Here is a 22,855-nt window from a genome sequence, read left to right as displayed (position 1 = left end):
TAATGTTCGGTTTCACGGTAATGTTCCGGCTCTGGTCCACGATAATGTTGTGTTTCTGTTTCACGGTAATGTTCCATTTCTGGTCCACGATAATTTTGTGTTTCTGTTTCACGGTAATGTTCCGTTTCTGGTCCACGATAATGTTCTGTTTCGGTTTCATGGTAATGTTCTGTCTCTGGTCCACGATAATGTTCGGTTTCAAGGTAATGTTCGGTCTCTGGTCCACGGTAATGTTCTGTCTCTGGTCCACGGTAATGTTCTGTCTCTGGTCCACGGTAATATTCTGTCTCTGGTCCACGATAATGTTCGATCTCTGGTCCACGATAATGTTCGGTTTCACGGTAATGTTCCGTCTCTGGTCCACGATAATGTTGTGTTTCTGTTTCACGTTAATGTTCCGTTTCTGGTCCATGATAATGTTCTGTTTCACGGTAATGTTCTGTCTCTGGTCCATGGTAATTTTCTGTTTCTGGTCCACGGTAATGTTCGGTTTCAAGGTAATGTTCGGTCTCTGGTCCACGGTAATGTTCTGTCTCTGGTCCACGGTAATGTTTGATCTCTGGTCCACGATAATGTTCGGTTTCACGGTAATGTTCCGTCTCTGGTCCACGATAATGTTCTGTTTCGGTTTCACGGTAATGTTCCGTTTCTGGTCCACGATAATATTCTGTTTCGGTTTCACGGTAATGTTCCGTCTCTGGTCCACGGTAATGTTCCTTCTCTGGTCCACGATAATGTTCTGTCTCTGGTCCACGGTAATGTTCGATCTCTGGTCCACGATAATGTTCGGTTTCACGGTAATGTTCCGTCTCTGGTCCACGATAATGTTCTGTTTCTGTTTCACGGTAATGTTCCGTTTCTGGTCCAAGATAATTTTGTGTTTCTGTTTCACGGTAATGTTCCGTTTCTGGTCCACGATAATGTTCTGTTTCGGTTTCATGGTAATGTTCTGTCTCTGGTCCACGGTAATGTTCTGTCTCTGGTCCACGGTAATGTTCTGGCTCTGGTCCACGGTAATATTCTGTCTCTGGTCCACGATAATGTTCGATCTCTGGTCCACGATAATGTTCGGTTTCACGGTAATGTTCCGTCTCTGGTCCACGATAATGTTGTGTTTCTGTTTCACGTTAATGTTCCGTTTCTGGTCCATGATAATTTTCTGTTTCTGGTCCACGGTAATGTTCGGTTTCAAGGTAATGTTCGGTCTCTGGTCCACGGTAATGTTCTGTCTCTGGTCCACGGTAATGTTTGATCTCTGGTCCACGATAATGTTCGGTTTCACGGTAATGTTCCGTCTCTGGTCCACGATAATGTTCTGTTTCGGTTTCACGGTAATGTTCCGTTTCTGGTCCACGATAATATTCTGTTTCGGTTTCACGGTAATGTTCCGTCTCTGGTCCACGGTAATGTTCCTTCTCTGGTCCACGATAATGTTCTGTCTCTGGTCCACGGTAATGTTCGATCTCTGGTCCACGATAATGTTCGGTTTCACGGTAATGTTCCGTCTCTGGTCCACGATAATGTTGTGTTTCTGTTTCACGTTAATGTTCCGTTTCTGGTCCATGATAATTTTCTGTTTCTGGTCCACGGTAATGTTCGGTTTCAAGGTAATGTTCGGTCTCTGGTCCACGGTAATGTTCTGTCTCTGGTCCACGGTAATGTTCTGTGTCTGGTCCACGATAATGTTCGGTTTCACGGTAATGTTCCGTTTCTGGTCCACAATGATGTTCTGTTTCGGTTTCACGGTAATGTTCTTTCTCTGCTCCACGATAATGTTCCGTATCTGGTCCACGATAATGTTCGGTTTCACGGTAATGTTCCGTCTCTGGTCCACGATAATGTTGTTTCTGTTTCACGGTAATGTTCCGTTTCTGGTCCACGATAATGTTCTGTTTCGGTTTCACGGTAATGTTCTGTCTCTGGTTAACGGTAATGTTCTGTCTCTGGTCCACGGTAATGTTCGGTTTCACGGTAATGTTCCGTCTCTGTTCCACAATAATGTTGTGTTTCTGTTTCACGGTAATGTTCCATTTCTGGTCCACGATAATTTTGTGTTTCTGGTCCACGATAATGTTCGGTTTCACGATAATGTTCCGTTTCTGGTCAACGATAATGTTCTGTTTAGGTTTCACGGTAATGTTCTGTCTCTGGTCCATGATAATATTCCGTCTCTGGTCCACGATAATGTTCTGTCTCTGATCCACGATAATGTTCTGTCTCTGGTCCACGATAATGTTCTGTCTCTGGTCCACGATAATGTTCCGTTTCTGGTCCACGATAATGTTCTGTTTCGGTTTCACGGTAATGTTCTGTCTCTGGTCCACGATAATGTTCCGTTTCTGGTCCACGATAATGTTCTGTTTTGGTTTCAAGGTAATGTTCTGTCTCTGGTCCACGGTAATGTTGCGTTTCTGTTTCACGGTAATGTTCCGTTTCTGGTCCACGATAATCTTCTGTTTCGGTTTCACGGTAATGTTCCGTTTCTGGTCCACGATAATGTTCTGTTTCTGTTTCACGGTAATGTTCCGTTTCTGGTTCATGATAATGTTCTGTTTCACGGTAATGTTCTGTCTCTGGTCCATGGTAATGTTCTGTCTCTGGTCCAGGGTAATGTTCGGTTTCAAGGTAAAGTTCGGTCTCTGGTCCACGGTAATGTTCTGTCTCTGGTCCACGGTAATTTTCGGTTTCAAGGTAATGTTCGGTCTCTGGTCCACGGTAATGTTCTGTCTCTGGTCCACGGTAATGTTCTGTCTCTGGTCCACGATAATGTTCGATCTCTGGTCCACGATAATGTTCGGTTTCACGGTAATGTTCCGTCTCTGGTCCACGATAATGTTCTGTTTCTGTATCACGGTAATGTTCCGTTTCTGGTCCACGATAATTTTTTGTTTCTGTTTCACGGTAATGTTCCGTTCCTGGTCCACGATAATGTTCGGTTTCATGGTAATGTTCTGTCTCTGGTCCACGGTAATGTTCTGTGTCTGGTCCACGATAATGTTCGGTTTCACGGTAATGTTCTGTCTCTGGTCCACGATAATGTTCCGTCTTTGGTCCATGATAATGTTCTGTTTCTGTTTCATGGTAATGTTCCGTGTCTGGTCCACGATAATTTTGTGTTTCTGTTTCACGGTAATGTTCCGTTTCTGGTCCACGATAATGTTCTGTTTTGGTTTCACGGTAATGTTCTGTTTCCGTTTCACGGTAATGTTCTGTCTCTGGTCCACGGTAATGTTGTGTTTCTATTTCACGGTAATGTTCCGTCTCTTGTCCACCATAATGTTCGGTTTCACGATAATGTTCCGTTTCTGGTCCACGATAATGTTCCGTCTCTGGTCCACGATAATGTTGTTTTTCTGTTTCACGGTAATGTTCCGTTTCTGGTCCATGATAATGTTCTGTTTCATGGTAATGTTCTGTCTCTGGTCCATGGTAATATTCTGTCTCTGGTCCACGGTAATGTTCGGTTTCAAGGTAAAGTTCGGTCTCTGGTCCACAGTAATGTTCTGTCTCTGGTCCACGGTAATGTTCTGTCTCTGGTCCACGGAAATGTTCTGTCTCTGGTCCATGGAAATGTTCTATCTCTGGTCCACGGTAATGTTCTGTCTCTGGTCCACGGTAATGTTCGATCTCTGGTCCACGATAATGTTCGGTTTCACGGTAATGTTCCGTCTCTGGTCCACGATAATGTTCGGTTTCACGATAATGTTCCGTTTCTGGTCCACGATAATGTTCTGTTTCGGTTTCACGGTAATGTTCTGTCTCTGGTCCACGGTAATGTTCTGTGTCTGGTCCACGATAATGTTCGGTTTCACGGTAATGTTCCGTTTCTGGTCCACGATAATGTTCTGTTTCGGTTTCACGGTAATGTTCTTTCTCTGGTCCACGATAATGTTCCGTATCTGGTCCACGGTAATGTTCTGTTTCTTTTTCACGGTAATGTTCTGTCTCTGGTCCACGGTAATGTTCTGTCTCTGGTCCACGGTAATTTTCGATCTCTGGTCCACGATAATGTTCGGTTTCACGGTAATTTTCCGGCTCTGGTCCACGATAATGTTGTGTTTCTGTTTCACGGTAATGTTCCATTTCTGGTCCACGATAATTTTGTGTTTCTGTTTCACGGTAATGTTCCGTTTCTGGTCCACGATAATGTTCTGTTTCGGTTTCATGGTAATGTTCTGTCTCTGGTCCACGATAATGTTCGGTTTCAAGGTAATGTTCGGTCTCTGGTCCACGGTAATGTTCTGTCTCTGCTCCACGGTAATGTTCTGTCTCTGGTCCACGGTAATATTCTGTCTCTGGTCCACGATAATGTTCGATCTCTGGTCCACGATAATGTTCGGTTTCACGGTAATGTTCCGTCTCTGGTCCACGATAATGTTGTTTTTCTGTTTCACGATAATGTTCCGTTTCTGGTCCACGATAATGTTCCGTCTCTGGTCCACGATAATGTTGTTTTTCTGTTTCACGGTAATGTTCCGTTTCTGGTCCATGATAATGTTCTGTTTCATGGTAATGTTCTGTCTCTGGTCCATGGTAATATTCTGTCTCTGGTCCACGGTAATGTTCGGTTTCAAGGTAAAGTTCGGTCTCTGGTCCACAGTAATGTTCTGTCTCTGGTCCACGGTAATGTTCTGTCTCTGGTCCACGGAAATGTTCTGTCTCTGGTCCACGGAAATGTTCTGTCTCTGGTCCACGGTAATGTTCTGTCTCTGGTCCACGGTAATGTTCTGTCTCTGGTCCACGGTAATGTTCGATCTCTGGTCCACGATAATGTTCGGTTTCACGGTAATGTTCCGTCTCTGGTCCACGATAATTTTGTCTTTCTGTTTCACGGTAATGTTCCGTTTCTGGTCCACGATAATGTTCTTTTTCGGTTTCACGGTAATGTTCTGTCTCTGGTCCACGGTAATGTTCTGTGTCTGGTCCACGATAATGTTCGGTTTCACGGTAATGTTCCGTTTCTGGTCCACGATAATGTTCTGTTTCGGTTTCACGGTAATGTTCTTTCTCTGGTCCACGATAATGTTCCGTATCTGGTCCACGGTAATGTTCTGTTTCTTTTTCACGGTAATGTTCTGTCTCTGGTCCACGGTAATGTTCTGTCTCTGGTCCACGGTAATGTTCGATCTCTGGTCCACGATAATGTTCGGTTTCACGGTAATGTTCCGGCTCTGGTCCACGATAATGTTGTGTTTCTGTTTCACGGTAATGTTCCATTTCTGGTCCACGATAATTTTGTGTTTCTGTTTCACGGTAATGTTCCGTTTCTGGTCCACGATAATGTTCTGTTTCGGTTTCATGGTAATGTTCTGTCTCTGGTCCACGATAATGTTCGGTTTCAAGGTAATGTTCGGTCTCTGGTCCACGGTAATGTTCTGTCTCTGGTCCACGGTAATGTTCTGTCTCTGGTCCACGGTAATATTCTGTCTCTGGTCCACGATAATGTTCGATCTCTGGTCCACGATAATGTTCGGTTTCACGGTAATGTTCCGTCTCTGGTCCACGATAATGTTGTGTTTCCGTTTCACGTTAATGTTCCGTTTCTGGTCCATGATAATGTTCTGTTTCACGGTAATGTTCTGTCTCTGGTCCATGGTAATTTTCTGTTTCTGGTCCACGGTAATGTTCGGTTTCAAGGTAATGTTCGGTCTCTGGTCCACGGTAATGTTCTGTCTCTGGTCCACGGTAATGTTTGATCTCTGGTCCACGATAATGTTCGGTTTCACGGTAATGTTCCGTCTCTGGTCCACGATAATGTTCTGTTTCGGTTTCACGGTAATGTTCCGTTTCTGGTCCACGATAATATTCTGTTTCGGTTTCACGGTAATGTTCCGTCTCTGGTCCACGGTAATGTTCCTTCTCTGGTCCACGATAATGTTCTGTCTCTGGTCCACGGTAATGTTCGATCTCTGGTCCACGATAATGTTCGGTTTCACGGTAATGTTCCGTTTCTGGTCCAAGATAATTTTGTGTTTCTGTTTCACGGTAATGTTCCGTTTCTGGTCCATGATAATGTTCTGTTTCATGGTAATGTTCTGTCTCTGGTCCATGGTAATATTCTGTCTCTGGTCCACGGTAATGTTCGGTTTCAAGGTAAAGTTCGGTCTCTGGTCCACAGTAATGTTCTGTCTCTGGTCCACGGTAATGTTCTGTCTCTGGTCCACGGTAATGTTCTGTCTCTGGTCCACGGAAATGTTCTCTCTGGTCCACGGAAATGTTCTGTCTCTGTTTCACGGTAATGTTCTGTCTCTGGTCCACGGTAATGTTCGATCTCTGGTCCACGATAATGTTCGGTTTCACGGTAATGTTCCGTCTCTGGTCCACGATAATTTTGTGTTGCTGTTTCACGGTAATGTTCCGTTTCTGGTCCACGATAATGTTCTGTTTCGGTTTCACGGTAATGTTCTGTCTCTGGTCCACGGTAATGTTCTGTGTCTGGTCCACGATAATGTTCGGTTTCACGGTAATGTTCCGTTTCTGGTCGACGATAATGTTCTGTTTCGGTTTCACGGTAATGTTCTTTCTCTGGTCCACGATAATGTTCCGTATCTGGTCCACGGTAATGTTCGATCTCTGGTCCACGATAATGTTCGGTTTCACGGTAATGTTCCGGCTCTGGTCCACGATAATGTTGTGTTTCTGTTTCACGGTAATGTTCCATTTCTGGTCCACGATAATTTTGTGTTTCTGTTTCACGGTAATGTTCCGTTTCTGGTCCACGATAATGTTCTGTTTCGGTTTCATGGTAATGTTCTGTCTCTGGTCCACGATAATGTTCGGTTTCAAGGTAATGTTCGGTCTCTGGTCCACGGTAATGTTCTGTCTCTGGTCCACGGTAATGTTCTGTCTCTGGTCCACGGTAATATTCTGTCTCTGGTCCACGATAATGTTCGATCTCTGGTCCACGATAATGTTCGGTTTCACGGTAATGTTCCGTCTCTGGTCCACGATAATGTTGTGTTTCTGTTTCACGTTAATGTTCCGTTTCTGGTCCATGATAATGTTCTGTTTCACGGTAATGTTCTGTCTCTGGTCCATGGTAATTTTCTGTTTCTGGTCCACGGTAATGTTCGGTTTCAAGGTAATGTTCGGTCTCTGGTCCACGGTAATGTTCTGTCTCTGGTCCACGGTAATGTTTGATCTCTGGTCCACGATAATGTTCGGTTTCACGGTAATGTTCCGTCTCTGGTCCACGATAATGTTCTGTTTCGGTTTCACGGTAATGTTCCGTTTCTGGTCCACGATAATATTCTGTTTCGGTTTCACGGTAATGTTCCGTCTCTGGTCCACGGTAATGTTCCTTCTCTGGTCCACGATAATGTTCTGTCTCTGGTCCACGGTAATGTTCGATCTCTGGTCCACGATAATGTTCGGTTTCACGGTAATGTTCCGTCTCTGGTCCACGATAATGTTCTGTTTCTGTTTCACGGTAATGTTCCGTTTCTGGTCCAAGATAATTTTGTGTTTCTGTTTCACGGTAATGTTCCGTTTCTGGTCCACGATAATGTTCTGTTTCGGTTTCATGGTAATGTTCTGTCTCTGGTCCACGGTAATGTTCTGTCTCTGGTCCACGGTAATGTTCTGGCTCTGGTCCACGGTAATATTCTGTCTCTGGTCCACGATAATGTTCGATCTCTGGTCCACGATAATGTTCGGTTTCACGGTAATGTTCCGTCTCTGGTCCACGATAATGTTGTGTTTCTGTTTCACGTTAATGTTCCGTTTCTGGTCCATGATAATTTTCTGTTTCTGGTCCACGGTAATGTTCGGTTTCAAGGTAATGTTCGGTCTCTGGTCCACGGTAATGTTCTGTCTCTGGTCCACGGTAATGTTTGATCTCTGGTCCACGATAATGTTCGGTTTCACGGTAATGTTCCGTCTCTGGTCCACGATAATGTTCTGTTTCGGTTTCACGGTAATGTTCCGTTTCTGGTCCACGATAATATTCTGTTTCGGTTTCACGGTAATGTTCCGTCTCTGGTCCACGGTAATGTTCCTTCTCTGGTCCACGATAATGTTCTGTCTCTGGTCCACGGTAATGTTCGATCTCTGGTCCACGATAATGTTCGGTTTCACGGTAATGTTCCGTCTCTGGTCCACGATAATGTTGTGTTTCTGTTTCACGTTAATGTTCCGTTTCTGGTCCATGATAATTTTCTGTTTCTGGTCCACGGTAATGTTCGGTTTCAAGGTAATGTTCGGTCTCTGGTCCACGGTAATGTTCTGTCTCTGGTCCACGGTAATGTTTGATCTCTGGTCCACGATAATGTTCGGTTTCACGGTAATGTTCCGTCTCTGGTCCCCGATAATGTTCTGTTTCGGTTTCACGGTAATGTTCCGTTTCTGGTCCACGATAATATTCTGTTTCGGTTTCACGGTAATGTTCCGTCTCTGGTCCACGGTAATGTTCCTTCTCTGGTCCACGATAATGTTCTGTCTCTGGTCCACGGTAATGTTCGATCTCTGGTCCACGATAATGTTCGGTTTCACGGTAATGTTCCGTCTCTGGTCCACGATAATGTTCTGTTTCTGTTTCACGGTAATGTTCCGTTTCTGGTCCACGATAATTTTGTGTTTCTGTTTCACGGTAATGTTCCGTTTCTGGTCCACGATAATGTTCTGTTTCGGTTTCATGGTAATGTTCTGTCTCTGGTCCACGGTAATGTTCTGTGTCTGGTCCACGATAATGTTCGGTTTCACGGTAATGTTCCGTTTCTGGTCCACGATAATTTTGTGTTTCTGTTTCACGGTAATGTTCCGTTTCTGGTCCACGATAATGTTCTGTTTCGGTTTCATGGTAATGTTCTGTCTCTGGTCCACGGTAATGTTCTGTGTCTGGTCCACGATAATGTTCGGTTTCACGGTAATGTTCCGTCTCTGGTTCACGATAATGTTCGGTTTCACGATAATGTTCCGTTTCTGGTCCACGATAATGTTCCGTTTCTGGTCCACGATAATGTTCTGTTTCGGTTTCATGGTAATATTCTGTCTCTGGTCCACGGTAATGTTCTGTGTCTGGTCCACGATAATGTTCGGTTTCACGGTAATGTTCCGTCTCTGGTCCACGATAATGTTCGGTTTCACGATAATGTTCCGTTTCTGGTCCATGATAATGTTCTGTTTCATGGTAATGTTCTGTCTCTGGTCCACAGTAATGTTCTGTCTCTGGTCCACGGTAATGTTCTGTCTCTGGTCCACGGAAATGTTCTGTCTCTGGTACACGGAAATGTTCTGTCTCTGGTCCACGGAAATGTTCTGTCTCTGGTCCACGGAAATGTTCTGTCTCTGGTCCACGGTAATGTTCTGTCTCTGGTCCACGGTAATGTTCGATCTCTGGTCCACGATAATGTTCGGTTTCACGGTAATATTCCGTCTCTGGTCCACGATAATTTTGTGTTTCTGTTTCACGGTAATGTTCCGTTTCTGGTCCACGATAATGTTCTGTTTCGGTTTCACGGTAATGTTCTGTCTCTGGTCCACGGTAATGTTCTGTGTCTGGTCCACGATAATGTTCGGTTTCACGGTAATGTTCCGTTTCTGGTCCACGATAATGTTCTGTTTCGGTTTCACGGTAATGTTCTTTCTCTGCTCCACGATAATGTTCCGTATCTGGTCCACGGTAATGTTCTGTTTCTTTTTCACGGTAATGTTCTGTCTCTGGTCCACGGTAATGTTCTGTCTCTGGTCCACGGTAATGTTCGATCTCTGGTCCACGATAATGTTGTGTTTCTGTTTCACGGTAATGTTCCGTTTCTGGTCCACGATAATGTTCTGTTTCGGTTTCACGGTAATGTTCTTTCTCTGGTCCACGATAATGTTCCGTATCTGGTCCACGGTAATGTTCTGTTTCTTTTTCACGGTAATGTTCTGTCTCTGGTCCACGGTAATGTTCTGTCTCTGGTCCACGGTAATTTTCGATCTCTGGTCCACGATAATGTTCGGTTTCACGGTAATTTTCCGGCTCTGGTCCACGATAATGTTGTGTTTCTGTTTCACGGTAATGTTCCATTTCTGGTCCACGATAATTTTGTGTTTCTGTTTCACGGTAATGTTCCGTTTCTGGTCCACGATAATGTTCTGTTTCGGTTTCATGGTAATGTTCTGTCTCTGGTCCACGATAATGTTCGGTTTCAAGGTAATGTTCGGTCTCTGGTCCACGGTAATGTTCTGTCTCTGCTCCACGGTAATGTTCTGTCTCTGGTCCACGGTAATATTCTGTCTCTGGTCCACGATAATGTTCGATCTCTGGTCCACGATAATGTTCGGTTTCACGGTAATGTTCCGTCTCTGGTCCACGATAATGTTGTTTTTCTGTTTCACGATAATGTTCCGTCTCTGGTCCACGATAATGTTGTTTTTCTGTTTCACGGTAATGTTCCGTTTCTGGTCCATGATAATGTTCTGTTTCATGGTAATGTTCTGTCTCTGGTCCATGGTAATATTCTGTCTCTGGTCCACGGTAATGTTCGGTTTCAAGGTAAAGTTCGGTCTCTGGTCCACAGTAATGTTCTGTCTCTGGTCCACGGTAATGTTCTGTCTCTGGTCCACGGAAATGTTCTGTCTCTGGTCCACGGAAATGTTCTGTCTCTGGTCCACGGTAATGTTCTGTCTCTGGTCCACGGTAATGTTCTGTCTCTGGTCCACGGTAATGTTCGATCTCTGGTCCACGATAATGTTCGGTTTCACGGTAATGTTCCGTCTCTGGTCCACGATAATTTTGTGTTTCTGTTTCACGGTAATGTTCCGTTTCTGGTCCACGATAATGTTCTGTTTCGGTTTCACGGTAATGTTCTGTCTCTGGTCCACGGTAATGTTCTGTGTCTGGTCCACGATAATGTTCGGTTTCACGGTAATGTTCCGTTTCTGGTCCACGATAATGTTCTGTTTCGGTTTCACGGTAATGTTCTTTCTCTGGTCCACGATAATGTTCCGTATCTGGTCCACGGTAATGTTCTGTTTCTTTTTCACGGTAATGTTCTGTCTCTGGTCCACGGTAAAGTTCTGTGTCTGGTCCACGGTAATGTTCGATCTCTGGTCCACGATAATGTTCGGTTTCACGGTAATGTTCCGGCTCTGGTCCACGATAATGTTGTGTTTCTGTTTCACGGTAATGTTCCATTTCTGGTCCACGATAATTTTGTGTTTCTGTTTCACGGTAATGTTCCGTTTCTGGTCCACGATAATGTTCTGTTTCGGTTTCATGGTAATGTTCTGTCTCTGGTCCACGATAATGTTCGGTTTCAAGGTAATGTTCGGTCTCTGGTCCACGGTAATGTTCTGTCTCTGGTCCACGGTAATGTTCTGTCTCTGGTCCACGGTAATATTCTGTCTCTGGTCCACGATAATGTTCGATCTCTGGTCCACGATAATGTTCGGTTTCACGGTAATGTTCCGTCTCTGGTCCACGATAATGTTGTGTTTCCGTTTCACGTTAATGTTCCGTTTCTGGTCCATGATAATGTTCTGTTTCACGGTAATGTTCTGTCTCTGGTCCATGGTAATTTTCTGTTTCTGGTCCACGGTAATGTTCGGTTTCAAGGTAATGTTCGGTCTCTGGTCCACGGTAATGTTCTGTCTCTGGTCCACGGTAATGTTTGATCTCTGGTCCACGATAATGTTCGGTTTCACGGTAATGTTCCGTCTCTGGTCCACGATAATGTTCTGTTTCGGTTTCACGGTAATGTTCCGTTTCTGGTCCACGATAATATTCTGTTTCGGTTTCACGGTAATGTTCCGTCTCTGGTCCACGGTAATGTTCCTTCTCTGGTCCACGATAATGTTCTGTCTCTGGTCCACGGTAATGTTCGATCTCTGGTCCACGATAATGTTCGGTTTCACGGTAATGTTCCGTTTCTGGTCCAAGATAATTTTGTGTTTCTGTTTCACGGTAATGTTCCGTTTCTGGTCCATGATAATGTTCTGTTTCATGGTAATGTTCTGTCTCTGGTCCATGGTAATATTCTGTCTCTGGTCCACGGTAATGTTCGGTTTCAAGGTAAAGTTCGGTCTCTGGTCCACAGCAATGTTCTGTCTCTGGTCCATGGTAATTTTCTGTTTCTGGTCCACGGTAATGTTCGGTTTCAAGGTAATGTTCGGTCTCTGGTCCACGGTAATGTTCTGTCTCTGGTCCACGGTAATGTTTGATCTCTGGTCCACGATAATGTTCGGTTTCACGGTAATGTTCCGTCTCTGGTCCACGATAATGTTCTGTTTCGGTTTCACGGTAATGTTCCGTTTCTGGTCCACGATAATATTCTGTTTCGGTTTCACGGTAATGTTCCGTCTCTGGTCCACGGTAATGTTCCTTCTCTGGTCCACGATAATGTTCTGTCTCTGGTCCACGGTAATGTTCGATCTCTGGTCCACGATAATGTTCGGTTTCACGGTAATGTTCCGTTTCTGGTCCAAGATAATTTTGTGTTTCTGTTTCACGGTAATGTTCCGTTTCTGGTCCATGATAATGTTCTGTTTCATGGTAATGTTCTGTCTCTGGTCCATGGTAATATTCTGTCTCTGGTCCACGGTAATGTTCGGTTTCAAGGTAAAGTTCGGTCTCTGGTCCACAGTAATGTTCTGTCTCTGGTCCACGGTAATGTTCTGTCTCTGGTCCACGGTAATGTTCTGTCTCTGGTCCACGGAAATGTTCTGTCTCTGGTCCACGGAAATGTTCTGTCTCTGTTTCACGGTAATGTTCTGTCTCTGGTCCACGGTAATGTTCGATCTCTGGTCCACGATAATGTTCGGTTTCACGGTAATGTTCCGTCTCTGGTCCACGATAATTTTGTGTTGCTGTTTCACGGTAATGTTCCGTTTCTGGTCCACGATAATGTTCTGTTTCGGTTTCACGGTAATGTTCTGTCTCTGGTCCACGGTAATGTTCTGTGTCTGGTCCACGATAATGTTCGGTTTCACGGTAATGTTCCGTTTCTGGTCGACGATAATGTTCTGTTTCGGTTTCACGGTAATGTTCTTTCTCTGGTCCACGATATTGTTCCGTATCTGGTCCACGGTAATGTTCGATCTCTGGTCCACGATAATGTTCGGTTTCACGGTAATGTTCCGGCTCTGGTCCACGATAATGTTGTGTTTCTGTTTCACGGTAATGTTCCATTTCTGGTCCACGATAATTTTGTGTTTCTGTTTCACGGTAATGTTCCGTTTCTGGTCCACGATAATGTTCTGTTTCGGTTTCATGGTAATGTTCTGTCTCTGGTCCACGATAATGTTCGGTTTCAAGGTAATGTTCGGTCTCTGGTCCACGGTAATGTTCTGTCTCTGGTCCACGGTAATGTTCTGTCTCTGGTCCACGGTAATATTCTGTCTCTGGTCCACGATAATGTTCGATCTCTGGTCCACGATAATGTTCGGTTTCACGGTAATGTTCCGTCTCTGGTCCACGATAATGTTGTGTTTCTGTTTCACGTTAATGTTCCGTTTCTGGTCCATGATAATGTTCTGTTTCACGGTAATGTTCTGTCTCTGGTCCATGGTAATTTTCTGTTTCTGGTCCACGGTAATGTTCGGTTTCAAGGTAATGTTCGGTCTCTGGTCCACGGTAATGTTCTGTCTCTGGTCCACGGTAATGTTTGATCTCTGGTCCACGATAATGTTCGGTTTCACGGTAATGTTCCGTCTCTGGTCCACGATAATGTTCTGTTTCGGTTTCACGGTAATGTTCCGTTTCTGGTCCACGATAATATTCTGTTTCGGTTTCACGGTAATGTTCCGTCTCTGGTCCACGGTAATGTTCCTTCTCTGGTCCACGATAATGTTCTGTCTCTGGTCCACGGTAATGTTCGATCTCTGGTCCACGATAATGTTCGGTTTCACGGTAATGTTCCGTCTCTGGTCCACGATAATGTTCTGTTTCTGTTTCATGGTAATGTTCCGTTTCTGGTCCAAGATAATTTTGTGTTTCTGTTTCACGGTAATGTTCCGTTTCTGGTCCACGATAATGTTCTGTTTCGGTTTCATGGTAATGTTCTGTCTCTGGTCCACGGTAATGTTCTGTCTCTGGTCCACGGTAATGTTCTGGCTCTGGTCCACGGTAATATTCTGTCTCTGGTCCACGATAATGTTCGATCTCTGGTCCACGATAATGTTCGGTTTCACGGTAATGTTCCGTCTCTGGTCCACGATAATGTTGTGTTTCTGTTTCACGTTAATGTTCCGTTTCTGGTCCATGATAATTTTCTGTTTCTGGTCCACGGTAATGTTCGGTTTCAAGGTAATGTTCGGTCTCTGGTCCACGGTAATGTTCTGTCTCTGGTCCACGGTAATGTTTGATCTCTGGTCCACGATAATGTTCGGTTTCACGGTAATGTTCCGTCTCTGGTCCACGATAATGTTCTGTTTCGGTTTCACGGTAATGTTCCGTTTCTGGTCCACGATAATATTCTGTTTTGGTTTCACGGTAATGTTCCGTCTCTGGTCCACGGTAATGTTCCTTCTCTGGTCCACGATAATGTTCTGTCTCTGGTCCACGGTAATGTTCGATCTCTGGTCCACGATAATGTTCGGTTTCACGGTAATGTTCCGTCTCTGGTCCACGATAATGTTGTGTTTCTGTTTCACGTTAATGTTCCGTTTCTGGTCCATGATAATTTTCTGTTTCTGGTCCACGGTAATGTTCGGTTTCAAGGTAATGTTCGGTCTCTGGTCCACGGTAATGTTCTGTCTCTGGTCCACGGTAATGTTTGATCTCTGGTCCACGATAATGTTCGGTTTCACGGTAATGTTCCGTCTCTGGTCCACGATAATGTTCTGTTTCGGTTTCACGGTAATGTTCCGTTTCTGGTCCACGATAATATTCTGTTTCGGTTTCACGGTAATGTTCCGTCTCTGGTCCACGGTAATGTTCCTTCTCTGGTCCACGATAATGTTCTGTCTCTGGTCCACGGTAATGTTCGATCTCTGGTCCACGATAATGTTCGGTTTCACGGTAATGTTCCGTCTCTGGTCCACGATAATGTTCTGTTTCTGTTTCACGGTAATGTTCCGTTTCTGGTCCACGATAATTTTGTGTTTCTGTTTCACGGTAATGTTCCGTTTCTGGTCCACGATAATGTTCTGTTTCGGTTTCATGGTAATGTTCTGTCTCTGGTCCACGGTAATGTTCTGTGTCTGGTCCACGATAATGTTCGGTTTCACGGTAATGTTCCGTCTCTGGTCCACGATAATGTTCGGTTTCACGATAATGTTCCGTTTCTGGTCCACGATAATGTTCCGTTTCTGGTCCACGATAATGTTCTGTTTCGGTTTCATGGTAATATTCTGTCTCTGGTCCACGGTAATGTTCTGTGTCTGGTGCACGATAATGTTCGGTTTCACGGTAATGTTCCGTCTCTGGTCCACGATAATGTTCGGTTTCACGATAATGTTCCGTTTCTGGTCCATGATAATGTTCTGTTTCATGGTAATGTTCTGTCTCTGGTCCACAGTAATGTTCTGTCTCTGGTCCACGGTAATGTTCTGTCTCTGGTCCACGGAAATGTTCTGTCTCTGGTACACGGAAATGTTCTGTCTCTGGTCCACGGAAATGTTCTGTCTCTGGTCCACGGAAATGTTCTGTCTCTGGTCCACGGTAATGTTCTGTCTCTGGTCCACGGTAATGTTCGATCTCTGGTCCACGATAATGTTCGGTTTCACGGTAATATTCCGTCTCTGGTCCACGATAATTTTGTGTTTCTGTTTCACGGTAATGTTCCGTTTCTGGTCCACGATAATGTTCTGTTTCGGTTTCACGGTAATGTTCTGTCTCTGGTCCACGGTAATGTTCTGTGTCTGGTCCACGATAATGTTCGGTTTCACGGTAATGTTCCGTTTCTGGTCCACGATAATGTTCTGTTTCGGTTTCACGGTAATGTTCTTTCTCTGCTCCACGATAATGTTCCGTATCTGGTCCACGGTAATGTTCTGTTTCTTTTTCACGGTAATGTTCTGTCTCTGGTCCACGGTAATGTTCTGTCTCTGGTCCACGGTAATGTTCGATCTCTGGTCCACGATAATGTTGTGTTTCTGTTTCACGGTAATGTTCCGTTTCTGGTCCACGATAATGTTCTGTTTCGGTTTCACGGTAATGTTCTTTCTCTGGTCCAAGATAATGTTCCGTATCTGGTCCACGGTAATGTTCTGTTTCTTTTTCACGGTAATGTTCTGTCTCTGGTCCACGGTAATGTTCTGTCTCTGGTCCACGGTAATTTTCGATCTCTGGTCCACGATAATGTTCGGTTTCACGGTAATTTTCCGGCTCTGGTCCACGATAATGTTGTGTTTCTGTTTCACGGTAATGTTCCATTTCTGGTCCACGATAATTTTGTGTTTCTGTTTCACGGTAATGTTCCGTTTCTGGTCCACGATAATGTTCTGTTTCGGTTTCATGGTAATGTTCTGTCTCTGGTCCACGATAATGTTCGGTTTCAAGGTAATGTTCGGTCTCTGGTCCACGGTAATGTTCTGTCTCTGCTCCACGGTAATGTTCTGTCTCTGGTCCACGGTAATATTCTGTCTCTGGTCCACGATAATGTTCGATCTCTGGTCCACGATAATGTTCGGTTTCACGGTAATGTTCCGTCTCTGGTCCACGATAATGTTGTTTTTCTGTTTCACGATAATGTTCCGTTTCTGGTCCACGATAATGTTCCGTCTCTGGTCCACGATAATGTTGTTTTTCTGTTTCACGGTAATGTTCCGTTTCTGGTCCATGATAATGTTCTGTTTCATGGTAATGTTCTGTCTCTGGTCCATGGTAATATTCTGTCTCTGGTCCACGGTAATGTTCGGTTTCAAGGTAAAGTTCGGTCTCTGGTCCACAGTAATGTTCTGTCTCTGGTCCACGGTAATGTTCTGTCTCTGGTCCACGGAAATGTTCTGTCTCTTGTCCACGGAAATGTTCTGTCTCTGGTCCACGGTAATGTTCTGTCTCTGGTCCACGGTAATGTTCTGTCTCTGGTCCACGGTAATGTTCGATCTCTGGTCCACGATAATGTTCGGTTTCACGGTAATGTTCCGTCTCTGGTCCACGATAATTTTGTGTTTCTGTTTCACGGTAATGTTCCGTTTCTGGTCCACGATAATGTTCTGTTTCGGTTTCACGGTAATGTTCTGTCTCTGGTCCACGGTAATGTTCTGTGTCTGGTCCACGATAATGTTCGGTTTCACGGTAATGTTCCGTTTCTGGTCCACGATAATGTTCTGTTTCGGTTTCACGGTAATGTTCTTTCTCTGGTCCACGATAATGTTCCGTATCTGGTCCACGGTAATGTTCTGTTTCTTTTTCACGGTAATGTTCTGTCTCTGGTCCACGGTAATGTTCTGTGTCTGGTCCACGGTAATGTTCGATCTCTGGTCCACGATAATGTTCGGTTTCACGGTAATGTTCCGGCTCTGGTCCACGATAATGTTGTGTTTCTGTTTCACGGTAATGTTCCATTTCTGGTCCACGATAATTTTGTGTTTCTGTTTCACGGTAATGTTCCGTTTCTGGTCCACGATAATGTTCTGTTTCGGTTTCATGGTAATGTTCTGTCTCTGGTCCACGATAATGTTCGGTTTCAAGGTAATGTTCGGTCTCTGGTCCACGGTAATGTTCTGTCTCTGGTCCACGGTAATGTTCTGTCTCTGGTCCACGGTAATATTCTGTCTCTGGTCCACGATAATGTTCGATCTCTGGTCCACGATAATGTTCGGTTTCACGGTAATGTTCCGTCTCTGGTCCACGATAATGTTGTGTTTCCGTTTCACGTTAATGTTCCGTTTCTGGTCCATGATAATGTTCTGTTTCACGGTAATGTTCTGTCTCTGGTCCATGGTAATTTTCTGTTTCTGGTCCACGGTAATGTTCGGTTTCAAGGTAATGTTCGGTCTCTGGTCCACGGTAATGTTCTGTCTCTGGTCCACGGTAATGTTTGATCTCTGGTCCACGATAATGTTCGGTTTCACGGTAATGTTCCGTCTCTGGTCCACGACAATGTTCTGTTTCGGTTTCACGGTAATGTTCCGTTTCTGGTCCACGATAATATTCTGTTTCGGTTTCACGGTAATGTTCCGTCTCTGGTCCACGGTAATGTTCCTTCTCTGGTCCACGATAATGTTCTGTCTCTGGTCCACGGTAATGTTCGATCTCTGGTCCACGATAATGTTCGGTTTCACGGTAATGTTCCGTTTCTGGTCCAAGATAATTTTGTGTTTCTGTTTCACGGTAATGTTCCGTTTCTGGTCCATGATAATGTTCTGTTTCATGGTAATGTTCTGTCTCTGGTCCATGGTAATATTCTGTCTCTGGTCCACGGTAATGTTCGGTTTCAAGGTAAAGTTCGGTCTCTGGTCCACGGTAATGTTCGATCTCTGGTCCACGATAATGTTCGGTTTCACGGTAATGTTCCGTTTCTGGTCCAAGATAATTTTGTGTTTCTGTTTCACGGTAATGTTCCGTTTCTGGTCCATGATAATGTTCTGTTTCATGGTAATGTTCTGTCTCTGGTCCATGGTAATTTTCTGTTTCTGGTCCACGGTAATGTTCGGTTTCAAGGTAATGTTCGGTCTCTGGTCCACGGTAATGTTCTGTCTCTGGTCCACGGTAATGTTTGATCTCTGGTCCACGATAATGTTCGGTTTCACGGTAATGTTCCGTCTCTGGTCCACGATAATGTTCTGTTTCGGTTTCACGGTAATGTTCCGTTTCTGGTCCACGATAATATTCTGTTTCGGTTTCACGGTAATGTTCCGTCTCTGGTCCACGGTAATGTTCCTTCTCTGGTCCACGATAATGTTCTGTCTCTGGTCCACGGTAATGTTCGATCTCTGGTCCACGATAATGTTCGGTTTCACGGTAATGTTCCGTTTCTGGTCCAAGATAATTTTGTGTTTCTGTTTCACGGTAATGTTCCGTTTCTGGTCCATGATAATGTTCTGTTTCATGGTAATGTTCTGTCTCTGGTCCATGGTAATATTCTGTCTCTGGTCCACGGTAATGTTCGGTTTCAAGGTAAAGTTCGGTCTCTGGTCCACAGTAATGTTCTGTCTCTGGTCCACGGTAATGTTCTGTCTCTGGTCCACGGTAATGTTCTGTCTCTGGTCCACGGAAATGTTCTGTCTCTGGTCCACGGAAATGTTCTGTCTCTGTTTCACGGTAATGTTCTGTCTCTGGTCCACGGTAATGTTCGATCTCTGGTCCACGATAATGTTCGGTTTCACGGTAATGTTCCGTCTCTGGTCCACGATAATTTTGTGTTGCTGTTTCACGGTAATGTTCCGTTTCTGGTCCACGATAATGTTCTGTTTCGGTTTCACGGTAATGTTCTGTCTCTGGTCCACGGTAATGTTCTGTGTCTGGTCCACGATAATGTTCGGTTTCACGGTAATGTTCCGTTTCTGGTCGACGATAATGTTCTGTTTCGGTTTCACGGTAATGTTCTTTCTCTGGTCCACGATAATGTTCCGTATCTGGTCCACGGTAATGTTCGATCTCTGGTCCACGATAATGTTCGGTTTCACGGTAATGTTCCGGCTCTGGTCCACGATAATGTTGTGTTTCTGTTTCACGGTAATGTTCCATTTCTGGTCCACGATAATTTTGTGTTTCTGTTTCACGGTAGTGTTCCGTTTCTGGTCCACGATAATGTTCTGTTTCGGTTTCATGGTAATGTTCTGTCTCTGGTCCACGATAATGTTCGGTTTCAAGGTAATGTTCGGTCTCTGGTCCACGGTAATGTTCTGTCTCTGGTCCACGGTAATGTTCTGTCTCTGGTCCACGGTAATATTCTGTCTCTGGTCCACGATAATGTTCGATCTCTGGTCCACGATAATGTTCGGTTTCACGGTAATGTTCCGTCTCTGGTCCACGATAATGTTGTGTTTCTGTTTCACGTTAATGTTCCGTTTCTGGTCCATGATAATGTTCTGTTTCACGGTAATGTTCTGTCTCTGGTCCATGGTAATTTTCTGTTTCTGGTCCACGGTAATGTTCGGTTTCAAGGTAATGTTCGGTCTCTGGTCCACGGTAATGTTCTGTCTCTGGTCCACGGTAATGTTTGATCTCTGGTCCACGATAATGTTCGGTTTCACGGTAATGTTCCGTCTCTGGTCCACGATAATGTTCTGTTTCGGTTTCACGGTAATGTTCCGTTTCTGGTCCACGATAATATTCTGTTTCGGTTTCACGGTAATGTTCCGTCTCTGGTCCACGGTAATGTTCCTTCTCTGGTCCACGATAATGTTCTGTCTCTGGTCCACGGTAATGTTCGATCTCTGGTCCACGATAATGTTCGGTTTCACGGTAATGTTCCGTCTCTGGTCCACGATAATGTTCTGTTTCTGTTTCACGGTAATGTTCCGTTTCTGGTCCAAGATAATTTTGTGTTTCTGTTTCACGGTAATGTTCCGTTTCTGGTCCACGATAATGTTCTGTTTCGGTTTCATGGTAATATTCTGTCTCTGGTCCACGGTAATGTTCTGTCTCTGGTCCACGGTAATGTTCTGTCTCTGGTCCACGGTAATATTCTGTCTCTGGTCCACGATAATGTTCGATCTCTGGTCCACGATAATGTTCGGTTTCACGGTAATGTTCCGTCTCTGGTCCACGATAATGTTGTGTTTCTGTTTCACGTTAATGTTCCGTTTCTGGTCCATGATAATGTTCTGTTTCACGGTAATGTTCTGTCTCTGGTCCATGGTAATTTTCTGTTTATGGTCCAGGGTAATGTTCGGTTTCAAGGTAATGTTCGGTCTCTGGTCCACGGTAATGTTCTGTCTCTGGTCCACGGTAATGTTTGATCTCTGGTCCACGATAATGTTCGGTTTCACGGTAATGTTCCGTCTCTGGTCCACGATAATGTTCTGTTTCGGTTTCACGGTAATGTTCCGTTTCTGGTCCACGATAATATTCTGTTTCGGTTTCACGGTAATGTTCCGTCTCTGGTCCACGGTAATGTTCCTTCTCTGGTCCACGATAATGTTCTGTCTCTGGTCCACGGTAATGTTCGATCTCTGGTCCACGATAATGTTCGGTTTCACGGTAATGTTCCGTCTCTGGTCCACGATAATGTTCTGTTTCTGTTTCACGGTAATGTTCCGTTTCTGGTCCACGATAATTTTGTGTTTCTGTTTCACGGTAATGTTCCGTTTCTGGTCCACGATAATGTTCTGTTTCGGTTTCATGGTAATGTTCTGTCTCTGGTCCACGGTAATGTTCTGTGTCTGGTCCACGATAATGTTCGGTTTCACGGTAATGTTCCGTCTCTGGTCCACGATAATGTTCGGTTTCACGATAATGTTCCGTTTCTGGTCCACGATAATGTTCCGTTTCTGGTCCACGATAATGTTCTGTTTCGGTTTCATGGTAATATTCTGTCTCTGGTCCACGGTAATGTTCTGTGTCTGGTCCACGATAATGTTCGGTTTCACGGTAATGTTCCGTCTCTGGTCCACGATAATGTTCGGTTTCACGATAATGTTCCGTTTCTGGTCCATGATAATGTTCTGTTTCATGGTAATGTTCTGTCTCTGGTCCACAGTAATGTTCTGTCTCTGGTCCACGGTAATGTTCTGTCTCTGGTCCACGGAAATGTTCTGTCTCTGGTACACGGAAATGTTCTGTCTCTGGTCCACGGAAATGTTCTGTCTCTGGTCCACGGAAATGTTCTGTCTCTGGTCCACGGTAATGTTCTGTCTCTGGTCCACGGTAATGTTCGATCTCTGGTCCACGATAATGTTCGGTTTCACGGTAATATTCCGTCTCTGGTCCACGATAATTTTGTGTTTCTGTTTCACGGTAATGTTCCGTTTCTGGTCCACGATAATGTTCTGTTTCGGTTTCACGGTAATGTTCTGTCTCTGGTCCACGGTAATGTTCTGTGTCTGGTCCACGATAATGTTCGGTTTCACGGTAATGTTCCGTTTCTGGTCCACGATAATGTTCTGTTTCGGTTTCACGGTAATGTTCTTTCTCTGCTCCACGATAATGTTCCGTATCTGGTCCACGGTAATGTTCTGTTTCTTTTTCACGGTAATGTTCTGTCTCTGGTCCACGGTAATGTTCTGTCTCTGGTCCACGGTAATGTTCGATCTCTGGTCCACGATAATGTTGTGTTTCTGTTTCACGGTAATGTTCCGTTTCTGGTCCACGATAATGTTCTGTTTCGGTTTCACGGTAATGTTCTTTCTCTGGTCCACGATAATGTTCCGTATCTGGTCCACGGTAATGTTCTGTTTCTTTTTCACGGTAATGTTCTGTCTCTGGTCCACGGTAATGTTCTGTCTCTGGTCCACGGTAATTTTCGATCTCTGGTCCACGATAATGTTCGGTTTCACGGTAATTTTCCGGCTCTGGTCCACGATAATGTTGTGTTTCTGTTTCACGGTAATGTTCAATTTCTGGTCCACGATAATTTTGTGTTTCTGTTTCACGGTAATGTTCCGTTTCTGGTCCACGATAATGTTCTGTTTCGGTTTCATGGTAATGTTCTGTGTCTGGTCCACGATAATGTTCGGTTTCAAGGTAATGTTCGGTCTCTGGTCCACGGTAATGTTCTGTCTCTGCTCCACGGTAATGTTCTGTCTCTGGTCCACGGTAATATTCTGTCTCTGGTCCACGATAATGTTCGATCTCTGGTCCACGATAATGTTCGGTTTCACGGTAATGTTCCGTCTCTGGTCCACGATAATGTTGTTTTTCTGTTTCACGATAATGTTCCGTTTCTGGTCCACGATAATGTTCCGTCTCTGGTCCACGATAATGTTGTTTTTCTGTTTCACGGTAATGTTCCGTTTCTGGTCCATGATAATGTTCTGTTTCATGGTAATGTTCTGTCTCTGGTCCATGGTAATATTCTGTCTCTGGTCCACGGTAATGTTCGGT

This window comes from Leuresthes tenuis, unplaced genomic scaffold (genome assembly GCF_036924035.1).
Source record: "Leuresthes tenuis unplaced genomic scaffold, fLeuTen1.0.hap1 SCAF_1, whole genome shotgun sequence".
In the NCBI taxonomy this organism is placed as follows: Eukaryota; Metazoa; Chordata; class Actinopteri; order Atheriniformes; family Atherinopsidae; genus Leuresthes; species Leuresthes tenuis.
Note: the sequence above shows the minus strand (reverse complement) of the source record.